Genomic DNA, 20,033 nt, shown 5'->3' on the forward strand with positions numbered 1-20,033 from the left:
AAGTAAGAATCAGCTACACTATAAAATCAGACTTCAGTTAAAATGCTTGATGGAACAACAACAACAACAAAGATTTCAGTAGGCACCAGGCGTTTGTTAGGGCACATTTGCTAGATTTTGTTTGTCTGATTTCACCTGGAAGGGCGTTCCATAAAACTGGGCCCACAGAGCTCTGGGTAGATTTGGGTGATGCACTCAGACCATGGGTGGCTGCTAACAGTGATTCTGCTGAAGGTCTCAATTATTGGGCAGAGATATAAGGAATAAGACAATCTTTGAGGAATCCTGACCCAAATAGTTAAGGGCCTCGTAAATTAATACAAGAACTTTGAACCTAGCCTGGTTGCAAATGGGCAGTCGGTGCAGATTTTTGAGCACTGGCTTTATGTGCTGGCGATAGTCTGCAGGAACCATTTAGCAAGCAAACAGAAATTAAATGTTGGGGCTTGAGAGCCATGGAATATGTAGCTCAAGCACAGGGAGGCAATTTGTCCCTTATGAAGTGGTCTGGCGATATTGGAATGCTGTGTGAGGTGAATTTAATTGTTCTCCATTGCTCTGTGCTGCAGCTCTGTACTACTGTTTTCTTTTTTTGTGACACTGATTGGTTTAGTGGTTTCTATTTCCAAATGATTTTCAAATGTACAGTTTTAATTGTTATATTTCCGTCACCTACCCTGAAAGGTGGGCTATGAAAGCAAGTATATCATGAAATAAATTGTTCTTTTGGGCAAAGAAGCAACAGGGAAGCACTTGGAGTCAGCAGCTGTCAAAGTTTATGACATGGCATTCACCTTCTAAACTTACTACATCCTCTGTGACCTGAGGATGTTCACTTTGACAGCAAATGGTGGAATATTAGCCATATTTGTCCATGGCAGCAAAAACCACAACAAGACTGGCTTGAAGGCTGCCAGTATTTATTGAGGCAAAGACCGTTTAAAAGGAGAGGCTATTGACATGGACTTTAGTGAATTTAGACAGACAGAAGTTCATATGAGCCATCTCAGAAAGGTAGTTTGTATGTAATGTGCTTGCATACCATTTCAAGCAGAGATCTAATGTTACATCTCTCCCTTTACCACTTTATCAATTAGTGTTCTGTTTCAGTGGTTTGACATCTGTAACCAATATAACAGTGTTTTGCACAGAAGGGCATCCCCAGTGTCCTACAGACTGATCAACTAAGTGCCTTTGGTGTGTTAAAACGGACAAGGGGGGGGGCACTATGAGGGGCAGTAGTCCAACGGGGATTTTATTTTGTTAACTGTTAGGATTTAGCTTGCCTAGAAAAGTTGTCTGTAAATGATTTAGTCCTATTGAACTCAGAAGAACTACAGTACACCTCTGGATGATCACTACTATGGTTACTGTTATTAACATGCTGTCTTGCTCACGGAACGCTGCACTTGCTGGCTAACCCCCCAACCTCCACCCCAAATACATGAGTTACATTGCTGGCACTGGGCCATGCTCCCATATAATTCCCAGAAAACATATATCTGAAATAGATGGCTGGTTAAATACTCCATATGTTTCCCTAGGAAAACGATACTTCCTTTTGCTGCACAATTTCTCTGGAATTCGTATCGTTTTAAATTTGAAGTTCTGCATGCTTCCCTTATTTTTATTTAGAAGGTTTATAAAGCACTTGGCCAAAAAATGTCTCCAAGTGGTATACAAAGATGCAGAGAATGGTAGTTTCCAGTGGCCACGAAAGCTTCAAAAGTGAGTATGAGCATGTGACTTGCACTTCCTTTTCTGGTAGTTCTAGGCCATGGGTCAGCAAACTTTTTCAGCAGGGGGCCAGTCCACTGTCTCTCAGACCTTGTGAAGAAGACGAAGAGTTTGGATTTGATATCCCGCTTTATCACTACCTGAAGGAGTCTCAAAGCGGCTAACATTCTCCTTTCCCTTCCTCCCCCACAACAAACACTCTGTGAGGTGAGTGGGGCTGAGAGACTTCAGAGAAGTGTGACTAGCCCAAGGTCACCCAGCAGCTGCATGTGGAGGAGCGGAGACGCGAACCCGGTTCCCCAGATTACGAATCTACCACTCTTAACCACTACACCACACTGTGGGGCCCGGACTATTCTTTTTTTTGGGGGGGGGAATATGAACGAATTCCTATGCCCTACAAATAACCCAGAGATGCGTTTTGAATAAAAGGACACATTCTACTCATGTAAAAACATGCTGATTCCCGGACTGTCTGCCGGCCAGATTGAGAAGGTGATTGGGCCGGATCCAGCCCCCAGGCCTTAGTTTGCCTACCCCTGTTCTAGGCCTTTGCTGAAGGGTAGAAGCACACATCTCCTTTGGTGGGAGAATTCCAGTATTTCTCTCTGGATGTGAGAACTGTGCTGTGGGAAGCCACTTTTGTAAGCCAGCAGTCGTAGAACAAAGCCAGAAGTAAGGACTGGAGGATAACCAAACAGAAAAGAACTCTGGAAGACCTTGTTAGTCATGAAAAGCTTAACTGGAACAGAAATCCCTAATATAGCTGTTTCTTACTAAGAGAATCCAATGGCCAGCAGGGCCATTCATAGGCTAGAAGATACTAAACAGCCCTAGAAAGATGTTGCAACATATACTTCAGTGCCTTATCACACAGGATAATTGCATGCAGAGCTGAAGGTTGCCAGTTCAAATGCTAGCAGCTCCTAAAGGAAAACTGAGCATCTTCCTGTTTTGGATAACACTCAAATGGGGAGAGAGAGAGAAAAAAAAATATGAATGTGAGTCACTGGTGCTCCCCCAACTCCGTGCTTCTTCTGAACATTCAGAGTAGCTCATAATTAGCACCACCACTTCTTCTGCATAACCAAAAGTAATTAGCACCCAAGGAATTGGAGAGGTTCAAGACAGACACAGAAACACCAGAGAGCAAGTGAGGTGAAAATGAAGGAAGGCTACATGAGAAATGTCCATAAACAGCTGGAGAGATTTCTCGAATGCAGCATGGCAATAATACCACAATTGGCTTTTTACGTTTCTTTGTGTTTTTAAATCCTACTCATTCCCAAAGGCTCTGATTTATAGTTGCAGTAAATGTAAAGTAATATAACAGAAAATAAAAAAGGTTCATGTGAAAGTTTACCTCTCCTCCACTCCTATATATGTGTATGTGTGTGTATGTGTGTGTGTGTGTGTGTGTGTATACATTATTTATAGGCTTCCCTAGAATAATGATATATCTGGGCCCATCTCACAATAAAAATAGCAATTTTAAAACACAATGTAAAATAAGTGAAAGACAGCACTAGAACGATATTCCTTGTGTCTTTGATCAGTCTGATTGCAAGATTTTCTCTGCTTGCATTCTAAGTTTAGTTTCCCTCAGCACAGAAGAATGGGTTCTGCTCGGTGGGTGAGAGCAGTTGGATGCAACCTTGTCAACCACCGGAGTCATTTTAGCATTGTATGGTCATATCACCTGGAAAATCCCTCAGAGCCCTCAGAAATCCACTAGCTTCCAGGGGTGGACCATTCTAATAGGTCCTCCATCCTTACAGAGAACAGTAACTGTGAACCTAGACACCAGTAGGAAGCACTCTGACTAATCATGAAAAGAAAAGAGACGTGAAATCCTCTATTTTCAGGCCAACTTCTTTTTTCCCTAGTAAACCAAATCAAGAGCAACTCTGTGGTTGCCATAGCAAGCCGTGAAGTCCTGAGCCATCCCAGCTGCGTCAGTCAAATTGAATTCCTAAAGACTTCATCCGCCTACACCTTCTGAGTCTAAACTGGTGCTGAAGAGGCCATCCAGATTGGCACAGCTGGGAGAGAGCAACTCAGCTAGGTCAGTGGATGGATAAGAGAGAATTTATTATGAACCGACTTGTCATTTGGCAACAGCACTTTTTAGTTCCACTCTTCTAAGTTTCCCAACTTTCCAAAGTTTACAATATACAATGTATATGTCACAGCCACATTAAAACCTTCCCACCATGTTGTATCTCATGTTTCACTCAGAGAGCTCTGTCCTTCCTTTCTGATGCTTCGCAATGTATTATTTACTTATTTCATAAAATCTATATGACGATTAAAAACAACCCCCGCCGTTTCAATGAGAAGGATAATCCACTCCCTCCCCAAAAAGATCACTTGATATTTGCAAACTGTGCTATAAACTGCTGAATATAATGGCATGCCATAACTTTGTTGAAACCTGCAATAATTACAGAGTTCATTACGGCAGGTAACACGTACAACAGATCAATCAGATTTAGGCTACAATTCTATGTGCATATATTCAGAGGCTAGGCTGTGTACACACGATACCCCTGAAGCACACTCAAAGTATATTCCCCACCAACACCACCACTTCTCAAAAGTTCTGGGCACTGAGAAAAGTTTCCCCACTAGTGCTGTAGAAAACCACACTGTTAGGCTTCAGTCCTAAACACAGTTACTAATGTGTAAGCCCAATTGGACACAGTGGGACTTTTGAGTAGATATAGCTGGCATTGGACTTTGACATATTTTTTTTGTACCTTCTGTTTTGTTTATTTAATGTAACTCCTTAATTTCAGTCACCAAAATACTACAATTGAATAATAATAATAATAATAATAATAATAATATGGAGAGCAGTATTTGCCTGTGGAATGTGTTTTTTAAAAATGTATGACTTCAAGTTATCTTTTAAAATATGATGCACAACTATTTTCATACGATTTTCAACAATAGAATGCACATAATCTTCCATTTCTTTGCAATGTATACTAACGCACACTAATATTATTGTCATTATTATGTCTAAACCAGTTCATATTTTTAAGAAAAGAATCTCAAAGCGGATATCTACACTAATATGCGCTCATGTAATTGTCAGTTGTTTCCAACTTGATGCATTTTAAAAATAAAAAGTAGGCGTTGATTGTAAGTGAAATATGAATATAAATGAATCTTCAGGAATGACACCATGTATGTATGTACAATGTATACCTTAAACCTTTGAAGGACATTCTATCAATAATAGCTATTTGGTGCCACCTAGTGGTTAATAGGTTATTGAACTCGGTTTAACGGCATCTGTTTTAGGTCATTCTCAATATTTAAATTAAACACTTTGAAACTAATAACGACAGCACACTGTTTTCCCATATGTGCACAGTTCAGATATAACCCCCCCCCCCGAATACCACATAATTAGGGTTGCTTTGCAGACTTTACATGCTTACCACCATGAGTCCATGCCATGGTGGCAAGGAAACTGTGTCCAATGCCAGCTTGTTGACGTTTAATTTGTGCGCTTGCAAAGCTGTGCCTGCTGCATGAATGACCCTGGTTTTCTGTGCATGTGTGAAACCTGTGATACATGAAGCGCCCCAGAGGGTTCCATTAGGCCAGAGAGTTTGTGCTTTCAATGCATTGAATGCCCTGTTGGTTGGACTTCTGCAATCTTTTCTTGCTGTGCTTTGCACTGACGATGGGGAACCTTCATATCATTTGTACCATTTAAGGTGTCTTCACACATGTGCATTCATCACTGGGTGACAAAAAGGGAGGAACAGAGTGTGCAAAACAGCCACAAGGGGAGATACAGGACTCTACAGCCCCACTTAGCTCCCTCTGATTGCTGAGGTTTGGAGAGGCACTGAAGAAGAAGAAGAAGAAGAGTTTGGATTTGATATCCCACCTTTCACTCCCCTTCAGGAGTCTCAAAGCAGCTAACATTCTCCTTTCCCTTCCTCCGCCACAACAAACACTTTGTGAGGTGAGTGAGGCTGAGAGACTTCAAAGAAGTGTGACTGGCCCAAGGTCACCCAGCAGCTGCACGTGGAGGAGCGGGGAATCGAACCCGGTTCCCCAGATTACGAGTCTACCGCTCTTAACCACTACACCACACTGGCTCTCTGATGTGACAAATACCAGCATGGGGAGGAGGACAGCAGAGCAGAAATGGTTCATTCTCCATCCCTCAATGCTGCAGCCTCAATCCAAATCATTCAATTCATGACTGCTTTGATATTTTTATTTTTAAGAAAAGGCAACACCCATGAGCAATCCTATCCATGCGTGTCTAATTTGGCTTGTTCCTTTTTATACAGAGCCCATCTCTCTCAACCCGAGTCTCCTGTTTTAATTGCTGTATTGATTTAATGGGATTGCTTTATCCTGCCTTTTAATTGTGGATGCTTCTATTTTAATGTTTTAATGGGGTTGTTTAATTATGGATGCTTACATTTTAAGGTCTGTGTAACAGGTGTGTTTTTTATTTTATTCCTTGTAACCACTTAGAAGCCAGCTTTGGCATTAAGCAGTATATTAATGGTTTAATTCATTAATATAGGCAAAGGGATGATTGCACAGAACTTCCCCCTCCATTGAAGTTACAAAGCAAAACACCTTTGCAGGCGGAAGGAAGCCTCTGGGGGCCAAATTAGGCACAATCACTTCAAGTGCTAGGTCTCCATCTACAACCATAAATAGCCACTGAAACCTCACTATCAGTATTGCAGGAACCAAGGGATGCATCTTACTGCAGTCCTGGTGAAACCCCCCCCCCCCCCAGCTGCTATTCACTGTAAGGTGGACATTGCCTTTGGCACCAGTGGATGTTTCCCTCCATCAGCAAACAGTAGCTTTACATACCCTCCAACATTTCTCCGATGAAAACAGGGACGTCCCATTCCATAATGGCAATTTCACTATTTATACCCCACATATCTTACTGGGTTGCCCCAGCCACTCTGGGCAGCTTCCAGCATACATAAAAAACATAATAAAACATTAAACATTTTAAAAAAACTTCCCTATACAGGATTGAGGGTCAAATAATTTCACACCCTCCAACATTTCTCCTGTGAAAACAGGGACGTCCTATTCCAGACCCTCCAACATTTCCCTGGTGAAAATAGGGGTATCCTAAGGCATGGGTAAGCAAACTAAGGCCCAGGGGCCAGATCCAGCCCAATCGCCTTCTAAATCCGGCCTGCGGATGGTCCGGAAATCAGTGTGTTTTTACATGTGTCCTTTTATTTAAAATGCATTTCTGGGTTATTTGTGGAGCCTGCCTGGTCTTTTTACATGAGTAGAATGTGTGCTTTTATTTAAAATGCATCTCTGGGTTATTTATGGGGCATAGGAATTGGTTTATTCCTTTCCCCCCCAAAATATAGTCCAGCCCCCCACAAGGTCTGAGGGACTGTGGACCGGCCCCCTGCTGAAAAAGTTTGCTGACCCCTGTCCTAAGGAAAAGTGGGACATTCCAGAATCAAATTAGAAACCGGGATGGCTTCCGTTAATCAGGGATGTCCTTGGAAAATAGGAACATTTGGAGGGTCTGGCTTTGGGTGGGTTTGAGATTCATTGGGACAAAGGGGAGGGAGGAAAGAATTAAATCTCTCCCCATCTCTCTCTCTCTCTCTCTCTCTCTCTCTCTCTCTCTCTCTCTCACACACACACACACACACACACACACACACGAGTGCAGTGGCTTTTTAGGGTTATAAAAGGAGACATGGCATGTGAACCAACACATTTAGTGTGTGTTTTAGCTATCTACATGCATGAGTGTAGAAAAATAATTGAAGTGGAGTTATTTTGTGAAAGCAGTTCAACTGAAATAAGCAGGGTTCACTTTCAGGTGGGCTGTGCTGCAAGAGCCAAACCACCAGCTCTGTTCAACCCCTTGCACTTTAGAAAAGCTGGGAGCCTGCAGGTACAGCTCCAAAGTCCAAACGGATACCCCGGGGTTCTTGCTAAACCACAATATCAATAAAATCAGTGGGAGTTGCAGACATCATTTCACAGGGACATGGTGCATTCTTTGGCTTTTCAATAAACGTCTGCGTACGCTACTATCATGTGATAAATTGCACAGTTAGAAGAGGAAATAGTTTTACCAAAACATTTTATGATGGTGTTAGCAACCAGAAATCTCTAAACCTGTGTGTGTGTGTGTGTGTGTGTTTTATAATACAACAACAACAGCAGCACCTCAAAGCATGCAATGAGTTGGTGGTGATGGTAGGATTTGAACCCAGGTTCCTTAGATCCAGGACTATTGATTTTGTCCACATCATCACACTGGCTTATACTTCAACAATTTTAGAATTTTGAAATCTGTGTCTATCCAAGTGAAGAAGAGGAGTACTGTGACTTCAATCCAATCCTGATTTACCTACCAGAAAGCCCTACTGAACTCAATGAGCCTTACTTCTGAGTAGACCTGTTATACTGCTTAGAACTTGCACTTGATAAGCTATTCCGTTCTACTCTGTGAGAGTCCTCTCTCAGAGATGGTATATCTTTTTAAAAAATCAATGGAGAAATCAATACATCTTACCCAGGTTATCAAAAGTGCTCATAGATGCTTAAGTTGCTAAATAGCAGTTGGATCAACTTAGATGTATCTCACATCCTTCATTTTCAAAGTGAAAGGCAGTTCAGTTTTTTTTTTAAAAAAAAGAAGAAGATTGATTAGCAGTTTGCACAGAGACACCAATTTATTTCATATTTCGTATCGCCCCTCATTTTAATTGATTGGCATTTATTAAAAGCAAAACCGAATCAATTACCCCAGCCACACAATCATGGGAAATCAAGTCATATAGAACTGCCCTTGCATTTTATTTCTGAAACAAAGTGGCATTATTAATGAGGGTCTATGAGAAAGAGACCTTCAGGAAAAAACCAACAATGGGCAATGGAGTGTATAAAGAGGGAACAAAGACTGGAATTCACAGCAAGCTATTTCCACTGGATTTCATATCTCATCAATACATTATATTTCATGTGCATACAAATTATTTTTCATGGCAATTCTAAGAGGTAAATGGGTTGGCTTCATAATAAGTTAGGTGAGTTTAGGTCTATTGAAATCAACAGGGCAATTTAGCTCACTGATTTTAGTGGGAACGAAATTCAATTAACTTAGTCTGGATTCAACTCAGTATACTGGGCTCGGATATAAAGATTCAAATGAAGGCTGCTACCTCCGTCTTCTTTTTGGCAGCTTTTGAGTTTCCAGCAGTTCTGACGTGCCTGCATGCACATCAGCAGGGATGCAATTCTGCAACCGAGCCACTGAATTTGTCAGAGGTGTGGTTGTGTAGTCCTTCGAGGCATGGCTGTGTAATCCAAATGGGGTGCTTATCCCAACCAGACCAGCTGTAATGTGCTTCCCCACTTGTGGTGTAGTGGTTAAGAGTGGTGGACTCGTAATCTGGCAAACCGGGATCGATTCCCCGCTCCTCCACATGCAGCTGCTGGGTGACTTTGGGCTAGTCACACTTCTCTGAAGTCTCTCAGCCCCACTCACCTCACAGAGTGTTTGTTGTGGGGGAGGAAGAGAAAGGAGATTTTAGCCGCTTTGAGACTCTTTCGGGTAGTGATAAAGCAGGATATCAAATCCAATCTCTTCTTACTGTACGTAGCCTAGAAAAAGGTGGTTATCCCAAAGATGTCATAGACAGGACTCAGCAGGTATTGGAAGAAGGGATGCCAGGGTTAAACATCTGGAACAGAAGCAGAGGTTGTTCCATTGGAGGTTATTAAGATGGTGGTCAACATTTCCAATCAAAGTTAATCCAGTGTAGAAAGATTTTTAAATGCTTGTTTCCCTGATGTAAAATGCAATCCCTGCAAGGATGTCCTGGAGGTCTGAGGTTATAGAGGAAAGTGAGTGAAAAAGGTCTCTTTCAAAAGCCTCTCGATTGCGAGTATATAAATGCACACCATCATTGCTGCTGTTCTCTGGTAAGTGGTAAAAAGGGAGCATGCGGGGGGGGGGGGACGCAGATCAGGGGAGGTCTTGGATTCACAATATCAAAAGCCCTCCTATTCCCCTGAGCAAAGATCGCCAGTGTCGAAGCAATGATTCCACAACATCAACTTCATTGGACTGGTCATGTTGTGCAGATGCCTGATGATCGTCTTCCAAAGCAACTACTCTATTCCGAACTTACAAATGGAAAGCGTAAATGCTGGTGGTCAACAAAAGAGGTTTAAAGACTGTCTCAAGGCAAATCTTTAAAAATGTAGTTTAAACACCAACAATTGGGAAACACTTGCCTGTGAGCGCTCCAATTGGAGAACAGCCTTTACAAAAGGTGTCATGTGCTTTGAAGGTGCTTGAACTCAGGACGAAAGGGAGAAACATGCTAAGAGGAAGGCATGTTTGGCAAACCCTCACTGTGATCAACTCCCACCCGGAAATCTATGTCCTCACTGTGGAAGGACGTTTGGATCCAGAATTGGCCTCCACAGTCACACTCACTGTTAAGACCATGTTTATGGAAGACGATATTGGTTACGAGTGATCGCCAAAGAAGAAGATTCCCCTGAGACTGGAATGTTTATTTTCTCTCCCATTGGCATCAATAGATCTTCTATTGGGAGCCGCCCAGAGTGGCTGGGGTAACCCAGCCAGATGGGCAGGGTATAAATATTATGATGATGATGAAGATGATTATGATGATGATGATGAAAAGAAAAGAAAAAGGCTGAAAACACACCACACACTTTCCATCCTGTTGGTGTGGGTCCAGCAGGACTTGGCAGTTCCTTCACTTCCAACTCTCCCACCTCCAAAGGATTGCTCTGTCCACTAACAGCAAAAGCCTGCCGACCGCATGTTCTAGTGATATTTTGGAGAGAATTGTCACTTTCAGACAAGTAAAATCCATCACCCTTCTATCTATATTTGGCTTGTAGGCTTAGGGAAGTGTGATGGCAGTTATTAGCTGCTCAACGCAAATCCAGTAGTAAGATGGATTTATTTCTTGATTAATGGCGGAGATTATTCACATATTAATTTCAGTTTTGTATAATTTCACAAACTTGGTGCCAGCATTCTTGTTCCAGCCACCCTTAAAATTACTATGATTATTCTAATTGTTAAAAAGCTATTATTTGATTCTAATTTATGGAGTAATTATCAGCTGGTAGAACATCTGCCATTTCTTTACTACACTTCGGAGGGAATTTGCAGCAGTGGCCTCTCAATTAAAAAGAAAGAAAGAAAGATCTTCAGCTGAAGAACCACAGCTGAACAAGTCTCCTAGAAAAGCTTTTCAAGCATAACAACACTTTGGTCTTGATTGATTGTGATTTGTGATGCATGCCGTTTAATTTATTGTGTTGCATTTCAGAATTGCTCTCCGAATCAGTGCCTGGGTTTCTGACGGTCGTCTACAGTGTTTCCTGCAGCCTGCAAAACATTGAGAGGTGCCTGCATCCTCATTTATCTTTGCTTGCATATCATTCCCTATATTATATTTGGGCTCTTTCTAAAGATTCTGTGTTATTGTTAACTATTATGATTTCTTTGCATTTAAAGTTATAGGGATTCATGGACTCTCCATCTCGGCATCAAAAGTCGCTAAGCTACTAGGCACATATAGGATAATTATATCACACTTCCGTGATCAAGAGGTGAAGGAATAAAACACCTCAACCATTAATGCCAGGAGCAATGGCTTCCACTTTGAAAGTGCTGCCCTTCTGATGTGTAGATATTGCAGAAGAGACAGAATTATTAACTGCACAGTGATAGGTTTTTGAGTGCACCTTGTCCTTCAAGGTCTGTCAATGAACACAAAGCCAATAACCTGTTTGCACAAGGTAACTGAATACATTTCACCTCGATAACTGGTGATGAGCCATAACTTCTCCATGTGCTTCTTTGCAAATGGTGGAACATGGTAGACAAAGGAATGGACATTCAGGGCTGTGGCCTCAATTGAACTGAAGGAGGAAAATGCTTGTGCAGGACATTATCTGGGCACCATTGTCTTGGAATACATTCATGTGTGAAGGTGGCAGGAACAAAATGAACAGATCCCTTTTTATTCTTCCTAAAAAGATGACCAGGGGTCCGGAAATCAAGCCTTATAAGGAAAGGTTGAAGGAGCTGGGAATGTTTAACCTGGAAAAGAGGAGATTGAGAGGAGATATGATAGCCATCTTCAAATATCTCAAGGGCTGTCACATGGAAGAGGGAGCAAGCTTGTTTTCTCCTGCTCTGGAGGGTAGGACTCGATCCAATGGCTTCAAGTTACAAGAAAGGAGATTCTGACCAGTGGCGTAGCGTGGGTTGTCAGCACCCGGGGCAAGGCAAGTAATTTGCGCCCCCAACCCATGGATTTGCGCCCCCTAACCCTAACCCCCAGATGTTGCGCCCGGTGCGGCCGGCCCCCCCTGCACCCCCCACGCTACGCCAGTGATTCTGACTAAACATCAGGAATTACTTTCTAACACTAAGAGCTGTTGGACAGTGGAACAGTCTCCCTCTGGAAGTTGTGGACTCTCCTTCCTTAAGCAGAAGTTGGATGGTCATCTGTCATGGATGCTTTAGCTGAGATTCCTGCATTGCAAGGGGTTGGACTCTTCCAACTCTACACTTTTATGATTCTATGAAAAGAAAAAGACAGAAAGGGGGACATGGTTGTTCCCTTCCCTCTGCCCGGTTGGCCTTCTCTCTTCTCACCTAACCAGGTGTTGGTGGTGACAGCAGCAGTCACCGCAACAGCCTTCATCGCCCACTTTCTTCTCACAGCAGATGGTGTGGCTCTTGTGCAGTAAAGAAGCTCTATATCAGGGCACTTAACCCATTATGACCCAAGGGACACATTCACCCTGGACCAAGCCTCTGGGGGGGGGGGGCAACAATGGATGTGGCTATCCCACACTCTCTCACATACACACTGACATGCACACACATCCCCACAGGCAGGATGGGGGAGAAATGCAGTTCCTTTCATGCTTAAAGGCAAATCTATTGAATTTGAACTTTCCAAAACAATATGAGAGCTAACATGCACCCACTGTTTACAATTCGCACTTATCTGAACTTCGCAATGCAGTTAGTTAGCAAAAAAAAGATGTGTATATTAAAGTGCACATAAAAATGCACATATTGGTGGAAAGAACACACAAATAGCATTAAATTAGGAGAAATTGCTTGCAAAAATGTGTGCATTACTTCAAGCTGAATACACATTTTTGTGTTCACTAGGAGAAATTTGCACTAAAATGCTGATGAATTTGCATGAGGATTTTTAATTATTATTTAAAAGAAATCACAAATGGATGCATAAATCCAGAAAACTGAATTTGATGGGGAAAGTTAGAAACAGGTACAACCAAAATGGACAGGTCCGACACCCCCCAACCCACAGGATGCACAGAAGCAGACGAATTCCAACTCGGTTGATTTGTGCTATTTTCTGCTCTCCATCCACCAATTGATTGTTTTTCTTTTCACATGAGCCCAGAGGCACAGCACTCTGGGAAATGAACCTGGTAGGCACAACTGCTTGAAGCGTCTTTGCTCCACAGCAGTAGCAGTCTGTGAAAAGTAAATAAATGGGTAGGGAAGACATTGTAGTGACTGCCAGAGGTGCAACACTGTTCTTTTGTAGCAGGGGCTGGTTTGTGCTGCCTGGTGGTACCATTGGCACACAGCCTAAGGCAAGAACAGCTAGTTCATATAGGTAGAAAATGCACAATAATCAGCATGCACTAAATAAATCAAATAGCATTTTTTTTTGGGGGGGGGGAAGATAAACCTTCAATTTAAGATAAGGCCAGGACTGTCACAGAATTACTTATTTGCTAAATGCAGGATAAAATAACATTTCAACCAAGTTATATTACTTCTGCTTTTGCTTGTTTTCAGTCCTGAAAAATGAAATATAAAACCAATGGGGCTGAGATCTGATCAACACATTCAGGAAGATCATTTTATAAAGCCCTCTTGGAATGGTATGACTTAGAAATGCAGTGACCGGTTGCATATTCAAATAATCTCCTCTGTGGCAAATGCCCCGAACACAGAAAACTCTGGTAGGGCTACAGCAGAAACCATTCATCCTAAGAGGCCCATTTTGTCACAGGTGGATTTTTTGAACTGACGCAGCTGAACATTCAGTCAAATGATTCTCCCACAGTCACAAGAAGCTGGGAATAATGTGCTTTCCCCCTGAATATACAAATCAACCTTTACTTCAAGCAGTGTGTTGGGAACTGTCTGCCGGTATAAGAAAAACTGAGCCAGTGGAGCCATTTATAGGAGTCCGCATGACTTCAGCCTAAGCTATTTATGTCAGTCACTTGGCATTTAATATGTACACTCCAAAAGTAGCTGCACAGAGAAAAGGATAGCCTCCTGCCTTGTTTATTCAAGACACATACTTGAATTAAAACATATTTGTGCCTTTTTAAAACAAAAACATGGGTCCATTTGCCATACTCTTTGTTTGCCGTGTGATAACTCAGGTAAACACCGAGATATTGAAAGTAAACTTTGCACATATGTTCAAGACAGAATTCCATACCTGAAGTTTCAGGTATCCACAAAACTCTCACCCCCACTTTAATGTGAGGGGAAATGCAAAAGACAATGCAGCACAACATTTGCATTCAACACTGTGACGTCGGAATGAAAGTTTGTGTACACATTTCGAATGCTGTTCTAAGTTTTCAGGAGGGACTGTAAAATAGATGGCAATGTGATATCTGAAAAGAGGTCTCTCAGACACTGTGCCTTACTAACTAGTATAATTTGTATTTTGAATTATGGTAATTGTCTCTAAATGGTTTCATCTCAGGTACCAGTAGTTATCTGTGTAAGCATGTTCTCTTCCATCGCTAATCTCCCACTAACATTTCTAATCTTTCATCAAGTTAAATCTAAATTTATTAGCTGAGTTCTCTCTACACATGTTCCAGCTTCTCAACATCCTTCCTAAACTGTGGCACCTATAACTGGATGCACTATTCCAATAATACTAGCAAGAATGACTTCTAGAAAAGGATGGCACTTTTTCAGATGGCATAAAGACCCCACATTATGAATAAACATTTATGTCATTGGCTTCCCAGTCCATAGTTCCACATGAGTATGCCTAAAGAATACATTAACTGTATGGTATAATAGCCAATGCTTCTGGTTTATTCCTGTTGAAGCAGAAGATATGAGATCAGACTATCCCCATTACAATGATAAGTTCATTGTTAATAAATGTAAACAATGCAATGAACTTCACACTGAAATAGGACTATATAATGTGTTGACAGTCATATCATCGTTTCAGATTATATCAGCAGTAACTGCAGTTTTGTAAAAGTCAGCAACTCTTGCTTTATTATTGAATAAAGAAGAATGTACAGCACTAACAGCTTAAAGCTTTCTAAAGAGTAGCTATTTGCAATCATTATTGTTAAAGATAATGCTGTGAGGTTTGCTAAACAATTCCTGAACAATCACTTAGATGAAATGGTTTGTGATTTCCATGCAGCGATGTTGACTGTATTCTCTGAAGCATCATTTGCAACTGTGGAATATAATACTGACAGTGTAAAAACCAAAAGCGAGAGACACCCCCAAGCAACAGCTGTGACAATAAAAGACATCGGTTCACTGATTTGCAGTACAATGTCAGTCAAGTCTGACCCTAAGCACTCTTAATGCAAAACCAATTTCCATTAAAATAAATGAGACTCATTTCCAACAAAGCCCCAGTATTACACCACTGTCTTTTACAGCAAATACTTTTATCACGTTGTATTTGTTACAGTATGAATTGGTCATCAGGGATGAAATGTCCAGCTGAATTGGTCCAGTCCAAGTGCAAGTAGCATCCTCTCAGGTTCTGAAAGATATAGCTGAATGCATCTCCACTCTGTTGATTGAAAGGGCAGATACATAAGGAAGCAGGGAACATCTGTTGAACATTCAGGAAGATGTTATGCTGCACAGTTGAAGAACGTAACCCATAAAACAAATCAACGGAGTTCCATTTTGCTTCCCTGAATTGTATAATGGATGAAAACTTTCCATGGGAAAAACCAAAGTTAACCTCCAACCCTGGGAAAGCATTTTCACAATCAGCCCAGAGCATTTCCCAGAAGGGATCCCAAAAGTGGGGATTCATTTGAGAAGGCAAAACGAGTATCAAACAAGAGCAGTTTCCCAACGGTGCAAGGTAAGATGTGCTGTGATGTGGGTCATATTCCCTTTGGCGTCCTTGTTGGTGCAGTCTGCGGTGTTGCCGAAAGTCACCACACACAAAATTGTTTACATTTGCCAGATGCTCCAGTAATTTCCTTTGCCGTCTTCACACCTTTCCACTTGGATAAAGCAATCATTTAGTGAAAGATTATGCCTGACACTGTTTTTCCAGCTTTGGCCTCTCTTCCTGTAAAAATAAATATTTTCTTCAATATATTTGTAAATAGCAGCTAAGGTGAGCTTCCTTGTAGGTGAGGAAAGAATCGCATTAGCGATCAAAGTGATGTAAGCTAGTGGTGGCTTCTCTGGAGCATCTTTGGTTGTGTGTTTTGATAGACTCCTTTTGGCATATAGCACACCAATGCCTGGTCTGGGAGAAATTCCATTGGATGCGTCTACCTTTTCTTGGTAGGTTCCACAGGTGTTTGGAATGTCTGTGCTGCTCTCAAAGTTTCCAGTCATTGCAGTAGTCCTGAATTCCCGGGTTACTGCTTAGGTTTTACAGTATTTTATGGGAAGATTTTTGGTAAAAGTATTCATTTGATATAGCCGCTTGCAGCCAAAGTAAATGAGGTACATGCAACCTAAATGGGTGTTCAGCTCCAGCTCGTATTCTGCTCTCTCTTTTATACTGGGTTAGCTATCCATATTTACAAGAAACCAACAAGAAAGGCATGAAGATAAATAGACTGCCATTCCCTTCTGTATAATCTGGGAAAACACCCTTCAGTGTTCCCCACTGAAAGCCAAGGACTGAAGGAAAAGAAGATTGCAGTTTGATAGCATTGTGAAAGGGTTAGACCACGGGTAGGCAAACTAAGGCCCAGGGGCTGGATCTGGCCCAATCGCCTTCTAAATCCGGCCCACGGATGGTCCGATAATCAGTGTGTTTTTACATGAGTGGAATGTGTCCTTTTATTTAAATGCATCTCTGGATTATTTGTGGGGCCTGCCTGGTGTTTTTACATGAGTAAAATGTGTGCTTTTATTTAAAATGCATCTCTGGGTTATTTGTGGGGCATAGGAATTCGTTCAACCCCCCCCCCCAATATAGTCTGGCCCCCCACAAGGTTTGAGGGACAGTGGACCAGCCATCTGCTGAAAAAGTTTGCTGACCCCTGGATTAGACCCTTCGCTGATATGCAGAACAAACCGATATCACTGCTTGGCTCCTGTGCGTGACACCTAGTCAAACATGTTTGCATTTGACAGAACACATGCTTGCTTGATAAAAAATACAAATTGAAGTGAAATTTGTTGCGGACTTGGCTGTAATTATTTCCAGTCTATTGCACAAAATCAAAACAGAAGCTTTCATCTCTGAAGGCCTTCATTACTGATAGCCTAAACCAGGCATCCCCAACCTTTGGCCCTCCAGATGTTTTGGACTACAATTCCCATCATCCCTGACCACTGGTCCTATTAGCTAGGGATCATGGGACTTGTAGGCCAAAACATCTGGAGGGCCGTAGGTTGAGGATGCCTGGCCTAAACTTTTGTTAGTGCCTGACCAGGTTCGGTCCAAGAAGATTCCTGATGAAGAGCAGGACCCACAGCACTTCCAGGGTCTCTGAAGAGCAGTTGGAGCCTGCCATCCCAATGACACCCCATCAGTAGCACAAGAAGGCCCCACACCATCTGCCTGCCTGATCCAGTTCGAGATACCACCACCCCTGATCATTCTAGGCCCTCCTGGAGCAAAGGCTATGATGAGAAAGATTAGAATGAACAATGAAGCACCCCGTTAGCTGCACAAGGTCCACCTACCTATAGTCCTGTTTAAAAGATGAGGGACGCTCATGTAGGCATGTGTTCAGAGTGGGATCCAGCAGAGAGCCAAGAATAGATGGAACAGCCAGCTCTATGTTTTGATCTGCTGGTCCAACAGGTCCTTGTAGGCTCTCCTGGGGGAGTCAGTGCTCTCTCTCTCTCTCTCTCTCTCTCTCTCTCACACACACACACACACACACACCAGGTGGTCGAGGAAAAGCACAGTCTTTGAGTTCAAACCTTTCTTCTTGGTAGCCCTTACTCATGATGCTGGTCACAACTTGATCCCAGAGCAATGATCTGTAAAAAAAAATCTGCAAAAACAGTGTTGCCAACAAATTTAAACTAGAGTGAATTGCAGAGGGAATTTGGAAGATTCCTGCTGAAGCAAAACAATCATGTTTCCCCCATGCGACTGAAAGGCATGCATGCTGCCCTCAGCAGAATGAACAAGTGAGTGGAAAGGAGCCTGCCAGCTGGCCTCTGAACAATGATGAACAGTGCTCACAATTGGTTCATTGGGACCAAAATATTGTTTGGAGACAGGCCTTAGTTCAGACCAGAGAGAAGACTTCACTTCTCTGGGTGAGCCAGATCCTTCTCCTTTTACATGGATTTCTGCAAAGAAAACTTCACTTTACTCAATGTCTTAGGAGGTGTCTTTTTTGGTATGATTATAGCATGTATTTAAACAACCAAACTAACATGTGGTAGGCATCTGCTATCTCTTCAAGAACTTAATAAAATGGGTGGTAATGATAAAGTTCTTAATAAAATGGCTGCAAATAGACTTCTTCAATATTTCCAGATAAAGAGTATCATTAAGAGGAATGGAAAATTACCTCAGTTTGGGAAAAGACAGCATCTGAAACATTAATTGCATCAGTTAACTCAAAAGGTTTAGCTGGGAAATGATATTTTTCATCAGATTCAGATACCAGAATCTAATTACATGCAAAAATGGAAAAAGGGCATTGGGATTAATATTCTATAGAGAGAATGGATCTGAATGTACAATAATACTGTTAAAAACTTCATAAGTTGTTTGTTGAAGGAAACCTTTATTAAAAACACAGCTTCAATAGCACCTCAATACCTTAACCTCAAGATAACAGAAATGTATGAAAAAGCTGCCACTGATAAACAGTTATGTATAGTGCTATTTTTATTTATCATGCAAACACACCAGTCCATGAAATGCAAGCTTAGCAGGTGATAAGCTGACCACTACCAATGTATCATGTGATTGTGCAGTGTGGTCCTGGAACATGTGGTCCTAGCCAGGACCAGCCCAGTACATTTTGGCATCTGAGGGAAACCACAAAATGGCGCTCGCCCATCCACCAGGGAACAAGAGGGGACTAAAAATATCTCTGCCAGGCACAAGGGGAGGAGTGAAGATCTACACGAGGCACAACAGTGGAGTGCAGTGGCAGCAACAATGAGCAATGCATTCCTTGGAAGCCAGATCTGCCACCTAAGGCAGATCTGAGGTGTTAGGTGGCACCTAAGATCTGCCACCTAACACCTCATGGGTGTTATGATACTGAAATTCTGTACAGGCATGACTGTTGTGTGTCACATGCCTGTTTACACTCCAGCACAGCTTGCTGGGAACTTCCGTTTGTGTGTATAGCTATTGCTTTTGCTGCTTGCTCTTGGACATGAAGGGAGAAGACATGTTTTTCCTTTGTTCTGATGTATGCTGAATAAACTGCCTGTAAATATGCTCTCACAGCCGTCTCCTGCCACTTCTGTTGCGTGTTATTTACTGTGCTGATTAGAGCGTGCTCCAGCTTCTGAAGGCTTCTGAAGCTGAGGGTTGCTATTTCATGCTGAGTCAAGGACCGGAGGCTGAAGTGAAGGCACAAGACTGAGGGTTGATCATCAGTGAGCTGCGCACAGGTGAGCTGCATGCAAGCTGCTGGCCAGCCCTGTGGAGCCTCCTTTTATTGAGACAAATATGCAAGCCAGGCAAATACATTTTGGGCTGCGACCTTTACACATCTTTCGTCCCGAGATCGTGGGGTGGTACAAAGTTATTTTGGCACCTGTTTCCACCGTGTCATTTCCGCCTTGCACAGTATATGACGAAGGAGGCAAAAGGTCTCAGGGACAAAGGTTACAGGCAGGACACCACAGACTACTGAGACCACAAAAGGTCAGACAGAGGGGACGATATTCCGACAGCCGTGGCTTGTCTGAGGGGGGGGGGGTTGCCCTGCACCCCAAGGTCACGCGTGCAGGCAGACTGTTGCTGCTTGCTGGTGGGGAGTGTGCTCCCTCCGGACCCCACTGC

At 42.4% G+C, this 20,033-nt stretch overlaps 1 long non-coding RNA gene across 1 annotated transcript; it reads left to right on the forward strand.

Annotated features, from left to right (window-relative positions):
* Nucleotides 1-1,635: 1,635 nt before the first annotated feature.
* LOC310658362 lies at nucleotides 1,636-14,183 on the forward strand. Its single transcript, XR_014502274.1, has 3 exons — nucleotides 1,636-1,728; nucleotides 11,103-11,178; nucleotides 13,631-14,183. It is a non-coding gene; the product is annotated as an uncharacterized lncRNA (long non-coding RNA).
* The last annotated feature ends 5,850 nt before the right edge of the window (nucleotides 14,184-20,033 follow it).

The sequence above is a fragment of the Podarcis tiliguerta genome (assembly GCF_965153285.1).
Source record: "Podarcis tiliguerta genome assembly, chromosome: 10".
In the NCBI taxonomy this organism is placed as follows: domain Eukaryota; kingdom Metazoa; phylum Chordata; class Lepidosauria; order Squamata; family Lacertidae; genus Podarcis; species Podarcis tiliguerta.